Below are 19625 nucleotides of genomic sequence, written 5' to 3'. Positions count from 1 at the left end.
GCTTCTGTGTGTCTCTCAGCAGCAGCAAGCTGCGACGAAGGAGGGGGGTGGGGTAGGGGAAGGTTGCGGGGTATGGGTGAGTCCATTCCCAGCCTTGGTTCCCTGGGTTCACTCATTGTCCCCTTCTCACCATCCAGGATGCACCCCTCCCTGTACACTTCCCTCTGCTCTGCATCTTGACTCCTCAGCACAGAACCCCTGCCACCTGCACACTCCTCCTGCAGGCCATCTAGCTGGGGGAGGGGCACAGCCTTGGTTCCTGGAATTTGGGAGACTTTTAATTGTTCTCTTTTGTCCGTGGGCGATTAGAGTGACTCCAGCTTGGAGACAATTAGTAAATTATTATTATTAGTTTCCATTTGTGTGGTGCTGTCCTTTGAGGAGCCCAGCTGATTTAATCAGGGCTGGTTAATGGGAGCACAAGCAGCTCCCCTCACTCCCCACACGCCTGGGAAACCAAGAGTGAGTAAATAGATGGTGCTCTGGGGAGCTCAGCATTTTGTGCTGTAGTGAGCCCCTCTGGGGTGCATGGCACCTAGTGCCCATGTGTCTCCCGGGAGCTGAAGAGCTGGGGAGGAGGGACGTGGCCTGGATGGGATGTCAGGGTCCTGGGTGCTGGCTGCAGAGGCCCTTACCGCTCCCACCCCCATGTCCTCTTTACCCCTCAGTCCATCTACCACCTCCTCCTCCCTCACCCTCTCTTCAGATATACTCTACTCCAGTGGGTCTCAACACTGACCGGGCTTAGACTCACCTGGAGTGCTTACCAGCACATCACTGGGCCCTATTTCCAGGGTGTCTGATTCCATGGGTAAGGGGTAGGGCCTGAAAATCTGCATTCCTACCAATTCCCAGGTGCTGCCGCTGCTGCTGGTCCAAAGACCACCTTTTGAGAACTTCCTTGTCCACTGGTTCCCATCCCTGGCTGCACATGAGAATCACCTGGGGAGCTTTAAAAACCGTCAGTTTCCAGCCTGTTCCCCAAGCGAGGGTCCCCTGGTCTGGAGAGGGTCATGCGGTGGATATTTAGAAAAGACTCTGCTGGTGATTCGGATGCGCAGCTGGGGGTGAGAACACCAGCCAGGCCCTTTCCTGGCACACAAGGACCCACTTTCTAGGGATCAGAGGAGCCCTTGTCCAGTCTCTGAGAAGCTCAGCTTGAATAGGAGTAAGAAGGCCGGGGAGTAATAGGATGAGGACGCCTAGGTACCAGCTTCCTGGTCTTGGCTTCTGATGCCAAGTCTGCCTGTCCTTCTTCTCTCCTTCTTTTCCTTTCCTGGGACTCCCCTCTCCCCTCCCTCCCTCCCTCCCTTTCTGTCTCCTGCAGCTAGTTCAGTGAAGGACCCCAGCTGTGTGGAGTGGAGTCATTCCACGGCTTTCTTTTTCTCCTACCCCTTTCCTCTGCTGCATCTCGCTCTTTGTCACTTACAATGTCATGGGCAGTCTCATGACCTCTGGCCACTTTCAGTTGTTAGAACCTCCTCTGGCCTGGTTGGAAACATCAGTCTCGCAGCTGTGTCAAAGCTCTCTCCTTGAGTGGGAGGGAGGAATGACCTTCTCATCTGCAACATTTCTTCCTCCTCCTGTGTCTCCCGGAAGGGAGGTGTGAGACGTCCCTGCTTCATTCATCTCCTGTCAGTGAGATGGACTGGCTTTGCTTTGGCTCCATAAACTCCGCCTCCCTGCTGTGTGTGGGCACCTCCCAGTGGCGGCCTCCTCCCTAGAGGTGGTCTCGGGGTAGAAGGTGAATCCGAATGCCTCAGGGGCAGTGTCCAGATTACCCTGGCCCCCTCCATCCCTGAGATGCTCCCAAGGAAGGGCCGGGGAGCCTCCTTTCCAGCCACCAGAGGTCCACACTTCTATCTCCCTGGCTGGGCAGGTGTGGCCTCATCTGGGTGGCAGCCACCCGGGGAAGCCCATGACCCTGCCCTGTCCTTGAACCTCTGTGCTCACGTGTGTGGAGCCCTGAGGTCCTCTTCTGCGCTCTTTAGGACTTGGGAAAGCCTGGATGGGGTCAGTGGTCCCCCATCTTTCTCCCAACCCTCTAAGCCCTGGCCCCTTTTCCCTTGGCAAGTACAGGGCTCTGCGGCCACCCCCAGACAAGTAAGATACCACTTCCTGTATTCACGCTTCCCTTGAATTCCAAGGGACATATTTTAAGCCCTCCAAGGACTGCCCTCATCCCATGCTTCACACTTCTGCATTCAGCCAGCATCCAGCTGGGGGGAAATGCTAGTCTCCTCTTCTTGCAGGCATCCCTGTCTCTCGGAGTGATTCTCCTGGAGACTTTTCTTCCCCTTGGCTTGGCAGAGGAGAGGATTCTGCTCTTCCACAGGCCAAGGGTCTCAGCAGTCCCCACCCCCCTCTCTGAGGCTCCTAGATGGAAGACAGGGTGAGAAGAAGGGGAGGATGATTGGTGGCAGTCCTGTGGGGACCTGGCTAGCTTGTCAGCAGCTTTCTCTGTGTGGTGTCGTTGGTCCTCCTGTATCACCTCCATGGATGAGCCCGAGCGGCCACCCCAGACCCATGGGCAAGTCCCAACCAGCATCCTGTTATTAACTCACCCCTTATCCTTCTCTGCTTTCTGTCATCTCTTCCTTCCTACCCTGGACATTCAGTGAGCCTGACTGCCTCCCAGGCCCACTTCTAGATACTGGGAGGTATAGACCTGTCTTTAAGGAATTGGGGCTGGACAGCTCCCCCTATCCCCCTGGACTCACTGAGAGATGGCAGAACTATCCTACTGTCACCAACACCATCTCCTGCCCTCCAGGTGCTCCTGGTCTGACAAGTGACCAGGCTGTGACAATGACATGGTCAGCCTGTAGTGGAGGCAAGCCTAGGGGTGAGGGAACACAGGACAGGGCCACCTCACCAACTTTGCAGGCTTATGGAAAGCTTTCTGGCTTGGAAGAGGTGGTATCTGAGTGGGATCTTAAAGGATGAATAGAAAAACCCTTTAAATTGAGGGAATAAACACAAAAGGGAAGCTGATTGTTTGGGGACCTGTGTGGTTGTTTGGTGTGACTGGAGCATCGAGGAGATGGCAGGAAGGAGTGAGGGACAGGCAGGGACCAGGTCATGAAGGGCCTTGTATGTTGACCATGCTAGGGGCCAGGACCACTTCTCAGAAGCACCTTCAGGGGATCTGGTTAAACACCCCTCCCTCCACCCCAAGCCTTCTGTTCTGAAGGGTCTGGTTGCCCACTTTCTTCACACAGTGGCAGCTCTAAAGCCCCACTCCTGAGCTTGGGCCACCTTGAGTGGCCACCGTTCCTGAGAGGAGTCTTCCATCTTGATTGCAGCAGGGCTGGGGGACGGTGGACGGCGGAGACTGGGCAGGGCCCAGGAAGAAACAGCTCCCTTTCCATCCTAATTCAGATGGGCTCGCACGGGAGGAGGCCCAAGCATCTGGACAATCACTGGCTCAGTTTGGGGAGTCTTTGGCTGAAATCTGAGCAGCAGAAAACTTGGCTGGGAGGTGAGGAATTCATAAGACTCAAATGATTTACCTAAAAGAAAAAGCAGAAAAGCAATTATTTTTGCAGAGGTGGGACTTAGGTGTGACATTTTGAAAACAAGTTTCCATTTCTCATGTGTCCTATGAGCATATGCTGCTTTTCAATGGGGAAAAAGCCCACATTCATTCCACAGCTATTTATTCAGTGCCAGGTCTTTCAAAACCCCGTGGATCCCGTGGTACATGTGACAAGCTGGCCCTTACGTCCCAGAGGGTGGTACTGTCTCCCAGTTAGTGGGCATGGCTGTGGTCTGGCCGCACTTTGTACACACTCTCATTAGTCTTGACAATGACTCTTGGAGACGTGCATTATTAACACCAACTTATGGATGAAGAACTGGAGGCTCAGAGCAGTTAAATCACTCAGCTAAGGTCACACAGTTAAGGAAGCAGCTATACTGGGATTCAAGCCCAGATGTGTTTGGCTCCAAAGGCTGGGCCCTCCGATGCTGATTCTTTTGGTCTATTGGGCAGCTCTGCAGACGATGTGCCGGGCCTGACCCCTTCCTCCTTGGGTGACCCTGGCGAAGTCACACTGCTTGTCTGAGCCGCAGTATCCTCCACCTGTAAAAAGAGGGTAATTACACATCCTTTGCAGGTTTGTAGTGAGGAGTGGGGAGGATGAACGTAAATTACTCAGGCCTGGCACTAGTGGGTGCTTGGCCAGTAAGAGCTTCTAATAGTAGTAAGTGGTGATGTGAGTTGGTGCTAGGTTTCTGCTTCCTATTCTTACAAAGAATCCATTTCTCTTACCGGCTTCCAATTCCCAGCTTTAGAAAATACAGGTCGTGGCTTATGCTTCTATACTCAGACCCAGGGAATGGAATCCATATGGGAAATGCAGCACCAACCCAGTCCTTGCTCCCCTGCCCCTGTCCCCCAGCTCCCTGTGGCTGTTCCCTCTCCGGCTCAGGCTCAACTTAGCCTAGACATGGGCTGTCAGCAGAGAAGCAGCCTCCACCTGATTCACGGTGGTCTTAGGATTAGTTACAAGGCCCAAGTCCAGGGCGGGCCACGGGCAGCCAGGCTTGTAAATACTTCTTCTGCTGTTAATAATGTTTGCTGTTTTGGACCCCCATTATGTGCCAGGTGCTTTATACAGGTAGTTCATACTCTCTGCTTGGTGATGTCAGAAGGTACGGCTCCACCCTTCATTGGCACACAGGATATTTGCCCTGTTGGCTCCTCTCAGGACGATTGTGAGCCCTTTGCAGTCTGGAGAAGATACTGTTTCTGGAGGGTTGTGGAAGGTTGTGCTTCAGTTTGTCCCCCAGGGGCATCTGTGCTCCACCTTCATTGCAGACCATTCCCTGTCCCACTGCCTGTGTCATTTCCAATAGAACTGCCTTGTTGAGCTCCACACTGGTGTTCGGCTGTTGGCTTGTGCTGAAGGCAGAGTGTTAGGAGAACCAGCCCTAAGAAGCTAGTTATTGTGCTTCTCTAGGAGGGGTCCTGCCAAGGAAGTTGTTGGGAGGCATTTCTCTCACTCTTAGAACCTGGAAAAGGAGGGTGGATCACGGGGAGTTTCTTATTGTCTAGTGGAATGAGTCTGGACTTGATTGTTTCTTCGTCCTTGCTTTGTCTTCAGGGAAGCACAGAGCCGTGCAGCCCTCTCTAGGAGGTGCCCAGAACTATAGCGTCAACACTTCTGTGTGCCGACCTCACCCTTGCCTAGGGCTTGAAGGGAGCGTGCTGGTCCCTTTGGGTGACACTTTGGGCAGTCCTTTGGGGGTCTGCCTACTCATGTGACCTCGTTCTCCCCATCCCTGCCAAGCAAGCTTGGGAGCAGGTCTTCCTTGGGTCCTGGCTGCCTCTCCTCCCCGCAGACCTTTGCCTTCCCGGCATCCCAACAGACGTGGCTGACATTTCATGTTTCCATGGGAACAGAGTCCAGCTGTAGCCAGAGAACTAACCATAGAGGCTGAGGTGTGAGTGTGTGAGTATGTGTGTGTGAGTGTGTAATGCTCAGGAGCCCAGGGTTCCCGTGCAGGTTCCCTCTGTCTCGCACCAGTGGCGGCAGCCTCTTCTTGGTGGTAATCGTGCCCTGACTGCAGCTCCTACATCTCCATTGCTGACATAATATTGCACTGGGGTCCATCTATCTGCATAATCATCTTAACCTGCTCCCACAAGAGAGTAAAGGTCTGGGCTGTTGGAAAATGACCATAAAGGCTACACGCAGATACCTTTAGCAGCAATGCCAATGTCTATCACAGGGTAATTACAAGCAGGGAGTGAGGACACCGGCCCGAGTCTGGGAACTGTTTGGGGCTGCTCCTGGGGTCCATCAGCCTCCTGGGCTGATGGGGGAGCCCAGCTGCAGACTCTCTGCTGTTGACCTCTTGCTCTTGGCCACTTGAAGGCTCCTGGCCATTTGTCTCTCTCTGATCCCACTGCCATCTCCCTGTATTCCTCTGGGGTGGGGGCCTCAGGCCCTCATGATGACAAGACTCACCATCTCCTCCACCTAAATTGCAGGGCATTTCAGATTCCAGGGCTCCCGTAATTCCCAGCTTTGGAATCTTTGAAACTTCTGCCCGTCTGACCCTCCATGTCTGTTTCAGGCCGGGCCTCAGGGAGTTTGCTCATCTGGTTACCCAGGACCATGCCCGTTTCCCTCGAGCCCCCTGCTTGGCCGGATTTCTCTCCCTGGTCTCTGCTGCACTCTCCTGTTCTCCTTGGCAGCAGCTCCCAGCAAGCCCTGCGGCTGCGCAGCTGTTTCTGACCAGGCCAAAGGCTCTGGATGTGGCAAAGAAGGAGTGACAGTACCTCTCTTCCCAGGACACACTGCTACCTCTCATAAAGAGCTCCTTAGAGCTCACGTGTCACCTGTAACGAGCGCCTGTTGTCCAAGGTTCTTCTCAAAACTGCCTTGGGTCAGTGGATGGCTCGGAAGCTGAGGGCGCCCCTGGTGAGAGGCTGTTGGGGGACCCTTTGCCCATGTGAAGTTCCTCCCACGGAGCCACAGTGTAGCCTCTTAAAGAGTCTGCCTCCTTGGGGACGAGAGGTGGGACGTGTGTTGGGACAGGGGAGTGTCACGCATTTATTTAGTAGTGGAATCCCTTTTCTAAGGACTCTAAGCAGAGGCTCCAGATGTAAGACGTTTGAAAGCAGAGCTGCTTGGGTGAAAGCAGCGGGGTGGGATTCTGGGTTCCTTTCTTATGATGCACTCCCTTCCCCCCCAACACACACACACACACACACACACACACACACACACACGTTCCCTTTGACCTACTCCATGACCTTCCCTTCCCACTTGAGAAAACCAGGCTTCTAAGGTCCTGGAGGCCCAGAAAGGGAAAGAGCCAGAGGTGGTGCTGGAACCCAGGTCTCCGATTCTCCGTGCAGTTCTCATCAGCCCAGCTAAGCTGCGTGCCCTTGGCAGTTGTTATATTGGCTGGTTGTGGCTGTGGAGGTCAAAGTCACGTGGGGACACAAGCACTCTCCTGTGAGGTACTGAGGGTGCTAGAAGGAGTCACTTCCTGGGCCGCCAGAGCCTGGCCTTGCGGTGTCAGATCTGCTCAGCCACTGCGTGATGACGAGTGAGAAGCTTGCCCTCTCCTCTCACCCGCAGCGCCGTAGTTGTGCAGCGAGCGGTCTGACGCTGGGATCTCTCAAGGTCTCTTCAGGGACCCCTGCTCTAGGTAATGTCAGGCTCTTTCCCGAGGGACAAGGGAGAAGCTTCCGGTAGAGAGCGTGAGGACGTGGAGGAATTCCTCACTGCCTCCCTGTCTTGGGGGCCCTGGAGGGAGCACGGCATGTGGGTCTGCCCGTTGCCCCCAGCTGGCTCAGTGAGCAACATCTTGCCCTGTGTCTTTGTCCCACTGTTCTTCCTGGGAATCTGCCGGTGACACCTACTCATGGGCTCTTCTTGATGGGAAGTGGGCATGAACCATCTCCCAAAGTGCAAGGGAGCCGGCACTCTGGATGAGGCAGTCCCACCTGTTCTTGTTGGGCACCTGGCTGCACAGGTATGACGTGACAGGGAGGAAGGAACTCGGCTCCTGCCCCCAGAGATGCCTAGTTTGGTGGGGGAGCTGGCAGTACTGTCACCGTGGTTATGAGTCTTCATCCACACTTAGCTGGCTTAGGCAAATCACCTGTCCCTGTTCCCTAGAGCTCATGGCTTCCTCTTCCGCTCATCCTGTGGGCCTAGCAGAAACGCTTCACCTCAGCTCTTCTGGGTTTCTCCTGCCTCCCAGGTGAGGGCACCATCCAGTGTGCCCAGACATCAGAGGGAGGGCCCTCTGGTCATCACCCCCAGGCACCTAGGACCTGCCCCTCGCCCTGCCTGCATGGTCACTTCAGGGCACAACCTGCTGTCTGCCACCTTCTAGTAGAAGTCGTGTCTAGGTCAAGGGCTTCTTTTTGGGGCTGTCATGGTCCTGACCCCCATGGAGCTGCTGCCCTGGGCTCTTTCTTGCTCCCTGGGGGCAGCACCAGGAAGCAGCGTGCAGGTCCCCTCTCCTGGAGGAACAACTTTCATTGCCCTCCTCCCTCCAGCTTGGAGAAATCTCCATGGATTTGGGGAGAAACCCTTCCCCTTTCATGATTCTTCCAAGATCTCTTGCTGAGAATGTGATTCTCCCTCTTTTTTTCTCTGCAAACCCTCCACATTCTTCTAATGGATTTATGCTTTGGGAAGCAAAAGTCTGGATGTCCGGAGGCAGCTTCTGCTTTCTGCTGTGCAGCAATCCTCTTGTGAAGTAAGGATGTACAGAGACCAGGGGCAGGGAAAGGAAAGCAGAAAATTCAGGAAGGAAAAGATTCCATGAGTTGGTGTTTTAAAATAGCAGCCAGGCACACCATTTGGTGGAAACATATGGGAACATGAGTGCCTGTGACTGGGCTCATGACTAAGGTCCCCGTGAAACAAGAGGAGCTCAGACATGGGCTGGATTCTGCTGTTCTGGCCCAGGCCCTGGAGTGGACACAGGACAGCACAGGTCCTTGGCTGCATAACTGGGAGCTGTCCATTAAGGCAAAACATCATGAAGCCACACTCAGACCAAGCAGGATGTCCACCAGAAGCCGCAGTCTCAAGGTGCCCTGCAGAGAGGGGGCAGCCAGGTCCTGGGCAGCAGCCTGAGATTCAGAAGAGAAGGGAAGAGGTGGGGCTTGGGGAGTGGCCCCATGATGGGGCATGGTTTTGCAGTTCAGGTTGAGGAGTTCACACCTGGTCCTTAGGTCGTAGGGAGCCATGGAAGGTTTTTGAGCAGAGGAGTGGGTGGTGAGAGAACTGGAAATATCCTGGTCCGCTTGAAGAATAGAGAGGAATAGATAAACACTGAGCTGGAGGGTGTCTGGAAGGCTTCTTGAAGGACTCATTCATTCATTCATTCATTCACTCAACAAATACTTATCTCAAACCTTCCAAGAGCCAGACACAATTGCACAGCGATGAAGAAAATAAAGTGTCTGTCTTTACAGGTGGTTGGGGGAGAGGACAGAAATTAACCAACATATAAACATATCTACCAGGTGGTGAAACAGGCTCAGAAGAAAAATTCAGTAGAGTAAGGAGACTGAGAATGGGAGGGATGCTCTTTTTGCTTGGGGGTCCAGTGTTAAAGAAAAATTTATTCATGACACTTGTTAAAGAAGGTAAGGCAGACTTTATTCGGGGATATGGCTACCACAAAGGGGTTTTGTAGTAGGGGACAGAGATCGGGCTTAATGCCAAATACAACAAGGAAAAGTGGGGATTTATGGGCAAGGAGCAGGGTGGGGGTCAATGGATGGAAAATTACTGAGAGGAAACATCAGGGACGAGGGTGATCTGACTAAACTAACCTGCAGCAGGATTCTTGTTGCAGGCAGGCCAGGGTGGTCAGACATCACTGGGAGGGGGGGGGGGCGGGAGAATGATGGAGGATGAGGAACCTGATCAGATATGCAGGGTGATCAGATATCAAGGATGGGGGATTCTTTTTTTTTTTTTTTTTTTTAATTTATTTAATTTATTTATTTTTGGCTGTGTTGGGTCTTCGTTGCTGCGTGCGGGCTTTCTCTCGTTGTGACGAGTGGGGGCTACTCTTCACTGCGGTGCGCGGGCTTCTCATTGGGGTGGCTTCTCTTGTTGCGGAGCTCGTACTCTGGGTGCGCGGGCTTCAGTAGTTGCGGCTCGTGGGCTCTAGAGCTCAAGCTCAGTAGTTGTGGCCCACGGGCTTAGTTGCTCCATGGCCTGTGGGATCTTCCCGGACCAGGGCTCGAACCCGTGTTCCCTGCATTGGCAGGCAGATTCTTAACCACTGCGCCACCAGGGAAGCCCAAGGATGGGGGATTCTGGTTAAACTGACTTAGCAGGATTCTTGCTAAAATTGGACGATGCAGAGATGAACACGAAAGCCCAAAAGCTGAGGTCTAGTTGGGAGGAAGATTCAGAAGAGCCTGACTAGAATCTGGCCAAGGAGAGAACCTTGGTCTGTGCCCTCTCTTGCTCAAGTACTGGTGGCACCGGAGTAAAGAATGAAGAGAATGTGGGGTTGCGTTATCCTGAAGAAAACATCGACTTCAGACAGCTGAAATGGATGAGGGGCACATTCCAGGCGAGAGAAACGGTGTGAGCCAAGCCTTTGAGGGGAGTTGACAGGAGCTGCAACCCGCCAGCTTGGCTGGCACGGAGGGTCTATAGGGTGAGCTTTGAGTACTGAGGTTGGGAGGGAGGTGGTGTCATTTGGGATGAGAGTTAAAGACCAGGCTGAGGACCTCAGTTTTGCATTCTGAGCCACAGAAGGTTACTGAGCAGGAGGGAAGGGATGGAATGAAAGGTACCTGGGCCCCTGCAGAATGCTACCTTCCAAAAATATGGTGGGGGTGGTCTGGGCGGGAGCCTGGAGCCGACTGAACACGCTCAGAGGGCCCCCTCCTCTGCAATTACAAGCCCGGTCTCAGGGCAGGGCCAGATCAGATGAGGATCTTCTCCATATCAAAGGGGAGATTAGCTCAGAGCCCCTAACAATGTTACACGTGCTGCCCTCACTCAGTGGCGACGCCTCTGAGACTGTCAGCTTTATATCTGCTTCTTTTTATCAATACGGGCAAATAATTCTCTAGACATTTATCATTTTAAACTGTCACAGTCCAGTGCCTTTCCCGAGGACCGAAATCAATACTGATCTTGGTTTGAATACTTTTCTGACAAGCTTCCTATTTGTAGATTCACAGGTAGAACTAATGTGTGTTAAAGCTATTCAGTTTGGCATTTTGCAGCTCCATTGACATATTAAATATAGGCGTTCACCACGACGATTAACCTTACAACTATTAAGTAATAAAAATCCTGCATACATATGTATTAGCTGAACATCCTACTCCGTGTGATGCCTTCCCCAATGAGAGGGAAACCGGAGGTGGAGGTAGCTGCCGAGAGTTGAGCTTTCTCTTTGGGGAGGCTCTCAGCAGGGACTCAGGGATCTCCAGGCCCTCGTGGAAGAAGGGGAGCTGCTTTGGGGATGAAGGCCCGGATGGATCTGGAGTGGACAAGGACCTGGGATTGGTAGGAGCAGAGTTGAGGTGCCCTACTGAGTTGGGATGGTGGACCCAGTGACAGCCCTGGGATGAGAACCCAGAAGAGAGATTCTCTCCTTGGCCATATTCTAGCCGGGCTCTTCTGAATCTTCCTCCCAGCTAGACCTCAGCTTTTGGGCTTTCGTGTTCATCTCTGCATCGTCCAATTTTAGCAAGAATCCTGCCAAGTCAGTTTAACCAGAATCCTCATTCTTGGTGCCTCTGAGGAAGTGCCATTTCTCTTCTTGGGCCTTAGTTTTCTCGTCTGTATATTAGGATTGGACTAGAATTAGTGCCTCCTGACCTTTTGGTAATTAATGTCATGGTACACATAGAGAAGAATAAACTTTGTGCAGTATATAGGGTCAACAAGCAAGGCTGCTTACAGCTAGGAGAGGCCAGCTTGGGGGCTGTGGACGCCCCAGGGATGCTCTGGCCCTCAAGAGGGTAAGGAGATCGACGTTCTCAGAAAGGTAGTAACTCGCTCACCCTTGGCACAGCAGCGGGGAGTGTCAAGTAGATGAGCCAGACGTGCCTGTTAGGGTGATGCCTGGTGACTCTAAGTGTCTCCCAGCTCGTTGATGGGAATGCCTGCTTCCTGGATGCTGTCTTTACTGAGCCAGCATTAAGAAAGGTCCTAAGTACCTGTTTATGTCCTGGCACATGAGTGCATGGACCCCAGCATTCTGGATTTGGGCTCAGGCAGAGGCGGGGCAAATGCCTACCGATGTCTAGTGCCATTCTGGCTGGCTGGTACCTATGCTCTTCCTGTTACTAATCATTTGCATATCTCCCTGAGCAGGGGGCTTCACACTGGGGCAGGTGAGGGGTTCTGGAATCAGCACTTCCAAATTCAAATTCCCTTGCTAGCCCCTGGGCCATTTATCCGTTCTCACCATTCAGAAATATTCACAAGTTCTGGCATAGTCTCCGGCCCAGGGGGAAGGGGCAGAGATCCGAGAAGCCTGCCTGGAGGAAGGGACCTCTACTGCAAGACTCTCACTGGACAAGCTGAGATTGGTCAGGCCATGAGGAGACGAGAGTATTGCAGGCAGAGGGGGACAGTGCGTGGGAAGAGGGCTGTGAGAGTGGCAAGGAGAAGCCTTGCACACCTCCCACTGCGGGGGCAGAACCACCCTGGGCCCCGGGGTCTGCGCTCTGACCTCCATGGCTGTGTCTGCGGCTGAGTGCGGCAGGGGCGCCCAGGAGGCAACCTTCTTCCGCCTGCGTAGTGCCCTCCTTCTCTCCTTTGCTCATGGTCGGACCTGCGCTGTGATCTGAGGGCTCGCCCAGCTTTCCTGTCTCCCTCTGCATTTTTTCTCACGAGGAGGAGGGTTCCCTAATAAATCCCTGGCGTGTTGAATCCCATGTGGTGTTTGCGTGCGCAAGGCCGCGATGATCACAAGCAGGAAGTGCTTCGGGAACTGAGGGTTCATTTCAGTTTCGTGGGAAAGCGTGAGAGTGGAACTGTCATCTTGCAGAGTTCTAGATGTAAAACGCTTTTCCAATTGCCGCGTGGTGTTCAGAGACGGGGCCGTGTCGACTGCTGTTGCAGGGGTTAGGGATTAGGCCAAGCCCTTGCTGGGAACCGGAGTACGCATTTGCTACCTCCCGAAACCCACCCAGTGGATCCGGAAGGTACTGCGCTCTTGTCTCCATGAACATTGGAGGAAATTGGGCTGGGAGATGTCAAGTGCTTTGGCCAAGGGCACACCGACTCTAGGTCTGGGATTCGAACCCAGGTCTGTCCGACCGTAAAGCGCATCTCAGCGTTTGCTCTGAGGTATTTCTTCACTGTCCATGTGCTGATGCACAACCAACATTCGTCACCTCCTGTGGGCTCTGAGAGGAGGATGCTTCCACCCAAACCCTGGTTACAACCCCAGGAATGCTGCTGGTCAGCCTGGGATGTGAAGATTTTTAGAGAAAAGAGGATTCTAAAGCCCCACACTAGGAGGCCAAGGGACCTGCCAGTGGTGACTGTCATAGCACCGTGGGTTCCCCCAAGACCCTGCCTCACCCTCCTCCGCACTCCCAGGGGCCCACTGACCCCAAAAGGGAAAAGCAAGGAGGCCTGAGTTCATGGCTGGCTTTTCCACTGCAGGCAGCCAGGCTGGCATGTGACCCAGTTACTGTCTGGGATTCTCCGAACCTCAGAGGCCTGTCTTTGGAGGACGGCTACTAGCTGGAGGTGGGGCAACGGGGAGGAGCTGTCAGGGCCGCGGGGAGGAACCAGTTCTACTTACTCAGAAGGAGGGAGACAGGGGACGGAAGGCAGTGTGGCTTTTCCCTGGGGTTAGGGCTGGGGAGCTTGGATCACTTGTTTCTGTGCCTGGGGATCTCTGGTCATGACGGCAGGTTGCACTTGCCACTGTCAGCTGGTGTATGCTAAAGTGTTCCTGGTTTTTCTCTGTTTCTATTTTCTATCTTGACAGAAAAATTGTGATTTTTCACACTGTCATGAAACCAATAGGTCCCTGACATATGTTTTTGTAATCTGTGTAGCTGATTTCCCTGTACTTCTGACAGTTCTATTGCATCTCTGACAGTTTTATAAAATTTTTCCTCTGGGAAGTTGAGAAGGGGGCGTGCGTCTTCCCCCTGCCCGTCCCCCCCCCATTAGTCCCCGGTTTCCCATGCTAACTTGTATTTGGAGAGGAAAGAACAGTAAGGTTGCTTTTCTTGTCCTGCCCCCATGTTAGCTGCCAGCCACCCCCTGGGAAGGAGGAGGGTGAAGTACACAACCTACAGATACGTGAAGGAGCCCTGAACATTGGAGAGTGGAGAGGACCACCGGGCCAAGCCCTGTACACTCAGGAATCCATAGGGGTCAAGATGCTTCATCCATGGGCTCCAAATTGGTCTGATTCCCTCTGAGCATCCCATCTCTTCCCTTTGTGAACCTCAAAGCACTGTGCTCAGGGAGGAACAAGGGGTACATTGCTTTATGCTGATGCCTTGTGAAGTACGGGCATGACACTAATGGGCAGGGGCAGCAGCGTGTGTGTGTTTGTGGAGTTCAAGGTGTCACATCCATGCATGTCCACCCCTTGTAAGACACTGTGCCAGGTCCTGGGGTGATGGAGCTGTGGCCTCTGAGCTTAAGGTCTCCCCAGGGTGTATTTGGGTACATATGACCTGTGCTGTGGCCCGTCCCTGTGCTCGGAGAGCTCACACTGGGAGCATGTGTGTCCATGGGCATGCATGAGTGAGATGCTGGGGGCATGTTTTCATCGAACTCAGCTGGTACCAAGGGGCAATGACTGTCTTCAGGACAACAGAGGAAAGTTCTGCTGAGCCAGTGGTTGAAGGGGACACTGGTGGGAGGGAGGGTGGAGGCCAGTGTCCCCTCGCTGTGAGCATTGCCTGCCCGAGGAGGCAGGGGCCTGGTCATCCTGGCCCTGTCACCACCTTGCCTGGTGGCCTTAGGCAACCTCTTCTACAATCTCCAAGCCCCCGACAAAAGAGGAGGAGGCGCTCAGCATTATCCTGGGGATTGTCCATGAAGCATATATAAGGTGGCCGTGAGACCACCAAATAGCACCCCAGACGCCATGAAAGCCTACACCACATCTCAGCCTGCTCTCAAGGCATTATTTGGGGCCTCTCAATCGACTCAGCCACTCTGATTTTCCTGTCTATGGGAAACGAGGCGTTGCCATGGCAACTGCCACATTACATGGTTCTGTACTGGCGATGCCTCTGAGATACAGAGCAGCTTCTCAAAGAGATACACTTTTCAACATGTCATGTAGAATTCTGTACTTGTTAGGGAAAATCGCATTTCCAGCAAAATGACATGCTTCTCCCGGGCTTGCCGACGTGTGGCTCATGCCTTTCTTAAACAAAGAATTTCATTCATTGCCTCTCTCCTGCCTCTCTGGCCTGCCACTGGCTACCCACCCCTCCCAAGTCCCAGTCTCCTTTACATAAAACATGAAGCTGGAGACCAGGAGCTGCGGGGAGGGCAGGGCTCAACTGGCCAGGGTGGAAGTGTGCAGAGCTGGCTTTCCCCTACAGCAGAGGGACTAGGAGGCCAGGTCAGGGGTGGGTGCCTTGGCCTCTGACTGAGAGGTCAGCCAGCAGGGAGGGTGGCTGGTCTGTCCTCTGATGTTCCTTGGCTTGCTTCCCAGTCACTGACCTGATTTCTCAGGGTAGCATTTAGAAGTAAAGATCATGGACATTCCAGCCCTCCTCCTTGGTCAGTGCTACCAAAGGGCCTCAGCGAGGGGTTGGTGTCCCCTTTGGATCACCCCATGTGTTCAGCAGAACTGTGTGGGCTTCTTCCCTGTGTAGCACTGTTCTGGGCATTGAGGGGGAGCCAGTGCATGAAGATGTGAAGTTTTTTGGGGACAATACCTGGCCTCAGACCTGCCATCCTTGGAGTCACCTTGGGTTCTACTTGTCACCTTGTGCTACTTCCCCCTCTTGGCCTCAGATATGCCATCTGTCCAATGAGCAGGTCAGGCTGGATGCTCTTGGAAGATCCTGCTCTGAGAATCTGTCCCTTACACTCTGGTGGGGTTCCATACCCCACCTCTCCTTGGAGTCCTGCTTAGAGGTTCCAGAGCCCCTCTCCCAGGTACCTTGACTGACACATTGGCGGCCAGGATATTGCAGGGAAGTCTGTGCTGACATGAGGATGAATCTCTACACGAGGACCTGGTTGCCTTTAGTCTAGGCTCGTGGGTTGGCATTGGACACTGGAGCAATTAAGAATTAGTATGGTTTGTGTGTGACACAGAGAAACCAGTCTTTTCCCTGGTTGAGGAGGGCAGCCTAACATGAAGAATTCAGGGTCCTCTCGCCTGAAACCAGTGATGTTCGAAGTGTGGCCTGGTTGCAGAGATCAGTGCTGTTCTGCAAAGTGTTAATGGTTCACAAAGAAGGAAGGAGCTTGCACCAGAGTGTAAAGCAAATACAACACAAAGCACACGTATATAAAATATTTGTGAAATATTTGAAGTAAGACTTTCTCAATGAAGGAAGCAGTGTGTTGACTTATGTTCTAGTGCAAGGTGGGAATCTCACTGCAGACAAGCCCGCTGAGCAGCACTCTTGACACCATCCCTCATCTGCCTCCCAGTGTGAGACAGGACCTGCCCCAGTGCTGTTTCAAGCCAATATCACCTGCATATTGGCCTCCAGGAGCCTCCCAGTGGGTCTCCTGCCTCTAGATTTACCCTCCTCCACCCCCATGCATCCTCCACCCTGAAGCTAGAATGAGTTTTCCAAAGTGCAGCCTTGGTCACGTCACTTTCCTGCCAAATACTTTCCAGTGGGTCTCTGTTACCCTTAGGGTCAAGCCCAAGTTCCTCCATGTAGGAAAAGGCTCCTGCACAACTTGGTCCCCTGCTGCCTCGAGCCTCCTTGCCTCTCACCCACCTTGATTTTATCATCGAGTGATGGGATTTCTTTCAGTTCTCCAAAGGTACTAAGTTTTCTCTCACTTCTTGGCCTCCGCCCCAACTGTTGCTCCCATCTGGAACCCTCTTCTCCCTACCTTTGGCCTGGCTAACTCCCAAGTCCTCGTCCTTCCTCATCAGAGAAGGATCTCTGAGCCCTTCCTCACCCAAGTGTCAGCCAACCACCTGGATTAATTAGTTGGCTGGATGGCAGGGACTGCTTACTGCTCCCAAATATCCTTCCTTCCTTTCTCATCAGTGGAATCTCTCATTTTGGTTAAGCTGATGGTTACCTAGAATAAACATGGTCCCCAACCTCAGATGTAGCCATGTCACTAAATTCTAGCCAATGGGATATAAACAGAAGAGCTCTGGGAAGTGTTTTTTAAAGGATGGGTGCACCCCCTTCTTCCACCTCTCCTCTTCCTTCCTGCTAGCTGGAATGCAAATGTGATGCCTGGAGCTTGGGCAGCTATCTTTGATCCACGTGAGTTGTAGTCACAGGCTAAAAATGTCAGGGGAACAAGAGAAAAGTTGCTTGGCTCTCTGATGACTTTAATGCTTGTCTATCACTCTGGACTGCTTATCTTCAGATTTCTTTTATATGAAAGAGAAGTAAGCTTCTATCAGAGCTCATTCTAATTGATGCAGGTGCAAGTAACTGAATACCTGAAAGCGAGGAAGACTTTTTAGTTATCTCCTTTAACAAGAAATCTGGAGGGAGGAGCTTCCATGGTTGCTTCCGCAGCCTGGATCACTGTCTCTGCGATTCTCTTGGTCACAGGACGGCTTCAGCAGCTCCAAACCTGGTGTCCTCACACAGCAGCAACGTCCCAGGCAGAAGGATGAGGATGGGTTAAAAGGTGATAGGAGTGCTCCTCACACACCTGTCCCATTACCTTGGAGGAAAACCCTTCCCAAAAGCACCCAAGCTGACTTCCCATGGCATCTCATTGGCCAGAACCCTAGATGCAAGAGAGGCTGGGACAGGGAGTCTGGAGTTTCAGCCTCTATAGTGGGAGGCAGGTGGAAATGGCTGATGGCTGGACAACCCACGGTGCCTTCCACATTGCCCCTCTGGGCACTGCTTTTCCGACACTGGGATCAACTGTCTGTTGGCTTCTCTCCAAAGCAGGAGCTCTGTGAAGACAGCGAGTGTTACCAGGAGATATTACAGCAGAGCTGTTAGGATGGCAGCGTCTGGAACCCGACTACTGGGTTCAAATTCTGGCTCTTCTCCTCTGCCATGGCTGAATTAGTATCTCTGTGCTCCATCGTTAAACAGGGGATGGTAATTCTTACCTGCCTCAGAAGGTTGTTTGAGGATTGAATGAGTTCCTGTGTGTGGAATGCTTAGAATGCTGGTTCTCAAATTTGGCTGTGCACTGGAGTCACATAGTCAGTTTTAAAAATTACTGATGCCTGGGCCCACCTGCAGAGACTCAAGTCTAACTGGTCTGGGGTGTGGCTCGGGTATTGGGATTTTTAAAAGCCCTCTAGTTGATTTTAATGTATAGCAGAGGACAGTGCCTGACACAGAGTAACTTCTAATAAATGTTATTACGTCTGATTACTTTGTTTCTCATTGTGACTCTAGTCCCTAGCGTGAGGCGCAGCACACAGTGGGCCCTCACTAATTGTTTGTTGAATGAATGAATGAAAGTTTGGGGGAAGAGGAGGTGGTTGAGGTCATTTGGTCCAACCCACTGGCAGTGGGATGGCTACTCTGTTCATTCGGTACGGCCTCACTTGTAACGTCTCCCGAGGGCTCCAGGACGTCCCCTTTCCTCCTTCTCTAGCTCAGGCCCCCAAGGCTCCTCTCTCCTTCACAGTCCACAAAGGAAGACTTGCGGACACACAGAAGCTTTGTGCCTGGGCTGCCTGGCCCTTCCATCCCTCATCTGGCCACCACCTTTGGTCACAGCTGCGGTGCCCCTGGGCATGCACCATGGGTCTTAACGGGGGCACTGCCCTTTTCTGGGGTGCCATCCTGGCTGGGTGGTATGGATTTCTGCCGTAAACATGGCCCATCTGGGAGAAGCCCAGGTGCCACGTTTTGAACAGCTCTGAAACTTAAAACTCAGAAGGCTTTGAAATGCAAATATTTTGAAGGAAACATAAGGTAAACATGAGTGCTTATTTCCCCCTGATGAAAACAATATGCTGTTTGCTCTGAAATGTAAATAGGGCCTAGATCGCTTTTAAAGAAAGCCATGTCTCATATTTTTAGGTCCAGGGTAATATCATTCCTAAAAATACATGCATCCGGCAGCCTTCCCACCCCGCCTGAATCCGCACTCCCTTTTTGGTCCTGGATGCCCCTCATTCCAGGCATTGCTATCTTCTCCCATAACTCTTCTAAATCACCTCCCCTCCTCCCCATCTGGAATGCCACACTCCCCCTCCTCAACCCTCATCTAATTTTTCCAATACTCTCTGAGTGCTTGGGAGTTTCTTTTGGATAGAATTGGGGGAAAAAAAATCTGTAGCCAAAGGCATTTCACTGACTTGAAAGAGATTTTATGGTGCATTGAGTTCTAATCAACTTTAATAAGTATTTAATGCAGGAAGAAGACTTTGCCCCTAGCCCTGAGGCCGCCGTGCGTGCTCACAGCCCCCTGTTGGCCACGGGAGAAAGGACCTTTGCTGGGGCCTCATGGTTTGGGTGGGTGCGGCCAGTGACAGCTGCAGAGAAACGAATAATTAGCAATTTCAGTCCCTGATAATGAGTAGCTCCATGATCCTTCTTGGAGCCATTAGGAGCATCTATCTTATTAATGATCCCTCCAGACAGCCGCGGGCCCAGGCGCCCAGCTCCACTCCAATGGGGCTCTCGCATCTCATCTGTTTACTGATGAGCAGAGACGGAAGATGGCCATTTCTCATCCCTCTTAGTAGGTGGACTGGGGCTTTCTGGGCTGGCAGCGCCCCTGGGGCTGATCTGGAGAACCCCCACCCATGCCCCTGTTCCATTCATACTGAGCAACCCTGCTCCACCCAGTAAAGGAAAACAGGGAGCACACCCTTCGTTGGGTACCCTCCCTGTACCACATGTCCCAGGAGGTGCCTTTACCTACCGTGTTCTCTGTTCTTCCCTCCCTACCTCTTGCCTTGGTTGCTATTATCATCACATTTGCGCAGAAACCTGCTAAAGTTCCAGGACCTTATCCAAGTTCACACAGCCATAA

The 19625-nt window shown here is 52.7% G+C and overlaps 1 protein-coding gene across 2 annotated transcripts in view; it reads left to right on the top strand.

Moving 5' to 3' along the window:
* RPS24 (ribosomal protein S24) overlaps positions 1 to 19625 on the top strand; it is a 443924-nt gene that overhangs the window by 273005 nt on the left and 151294 nt on the right. The gene's annotated exons all lie outside the window — the stretch shown is intronic.

This window comes from Eubalaena glacialis, chromosome 1 (assembly GCF_028564815.1).
Source record: "Eubalaena glacialis isolate mEubGla1 chromosome 1, mEubGla1.1.hap2.+ XY, whole genome shotgun sequence".
Classification (NCBI taxonomy): Eukaryota; Metazoa; Chordata; class Mammalia; order Artiodactyla; family Balaenidae; genus Eubalaena; species Eubalaena glacialis.
Note: the sequence above shows the minus strand (reverse complement) of the source record. Positions and strands in the feature narration are given on the sequence as shown.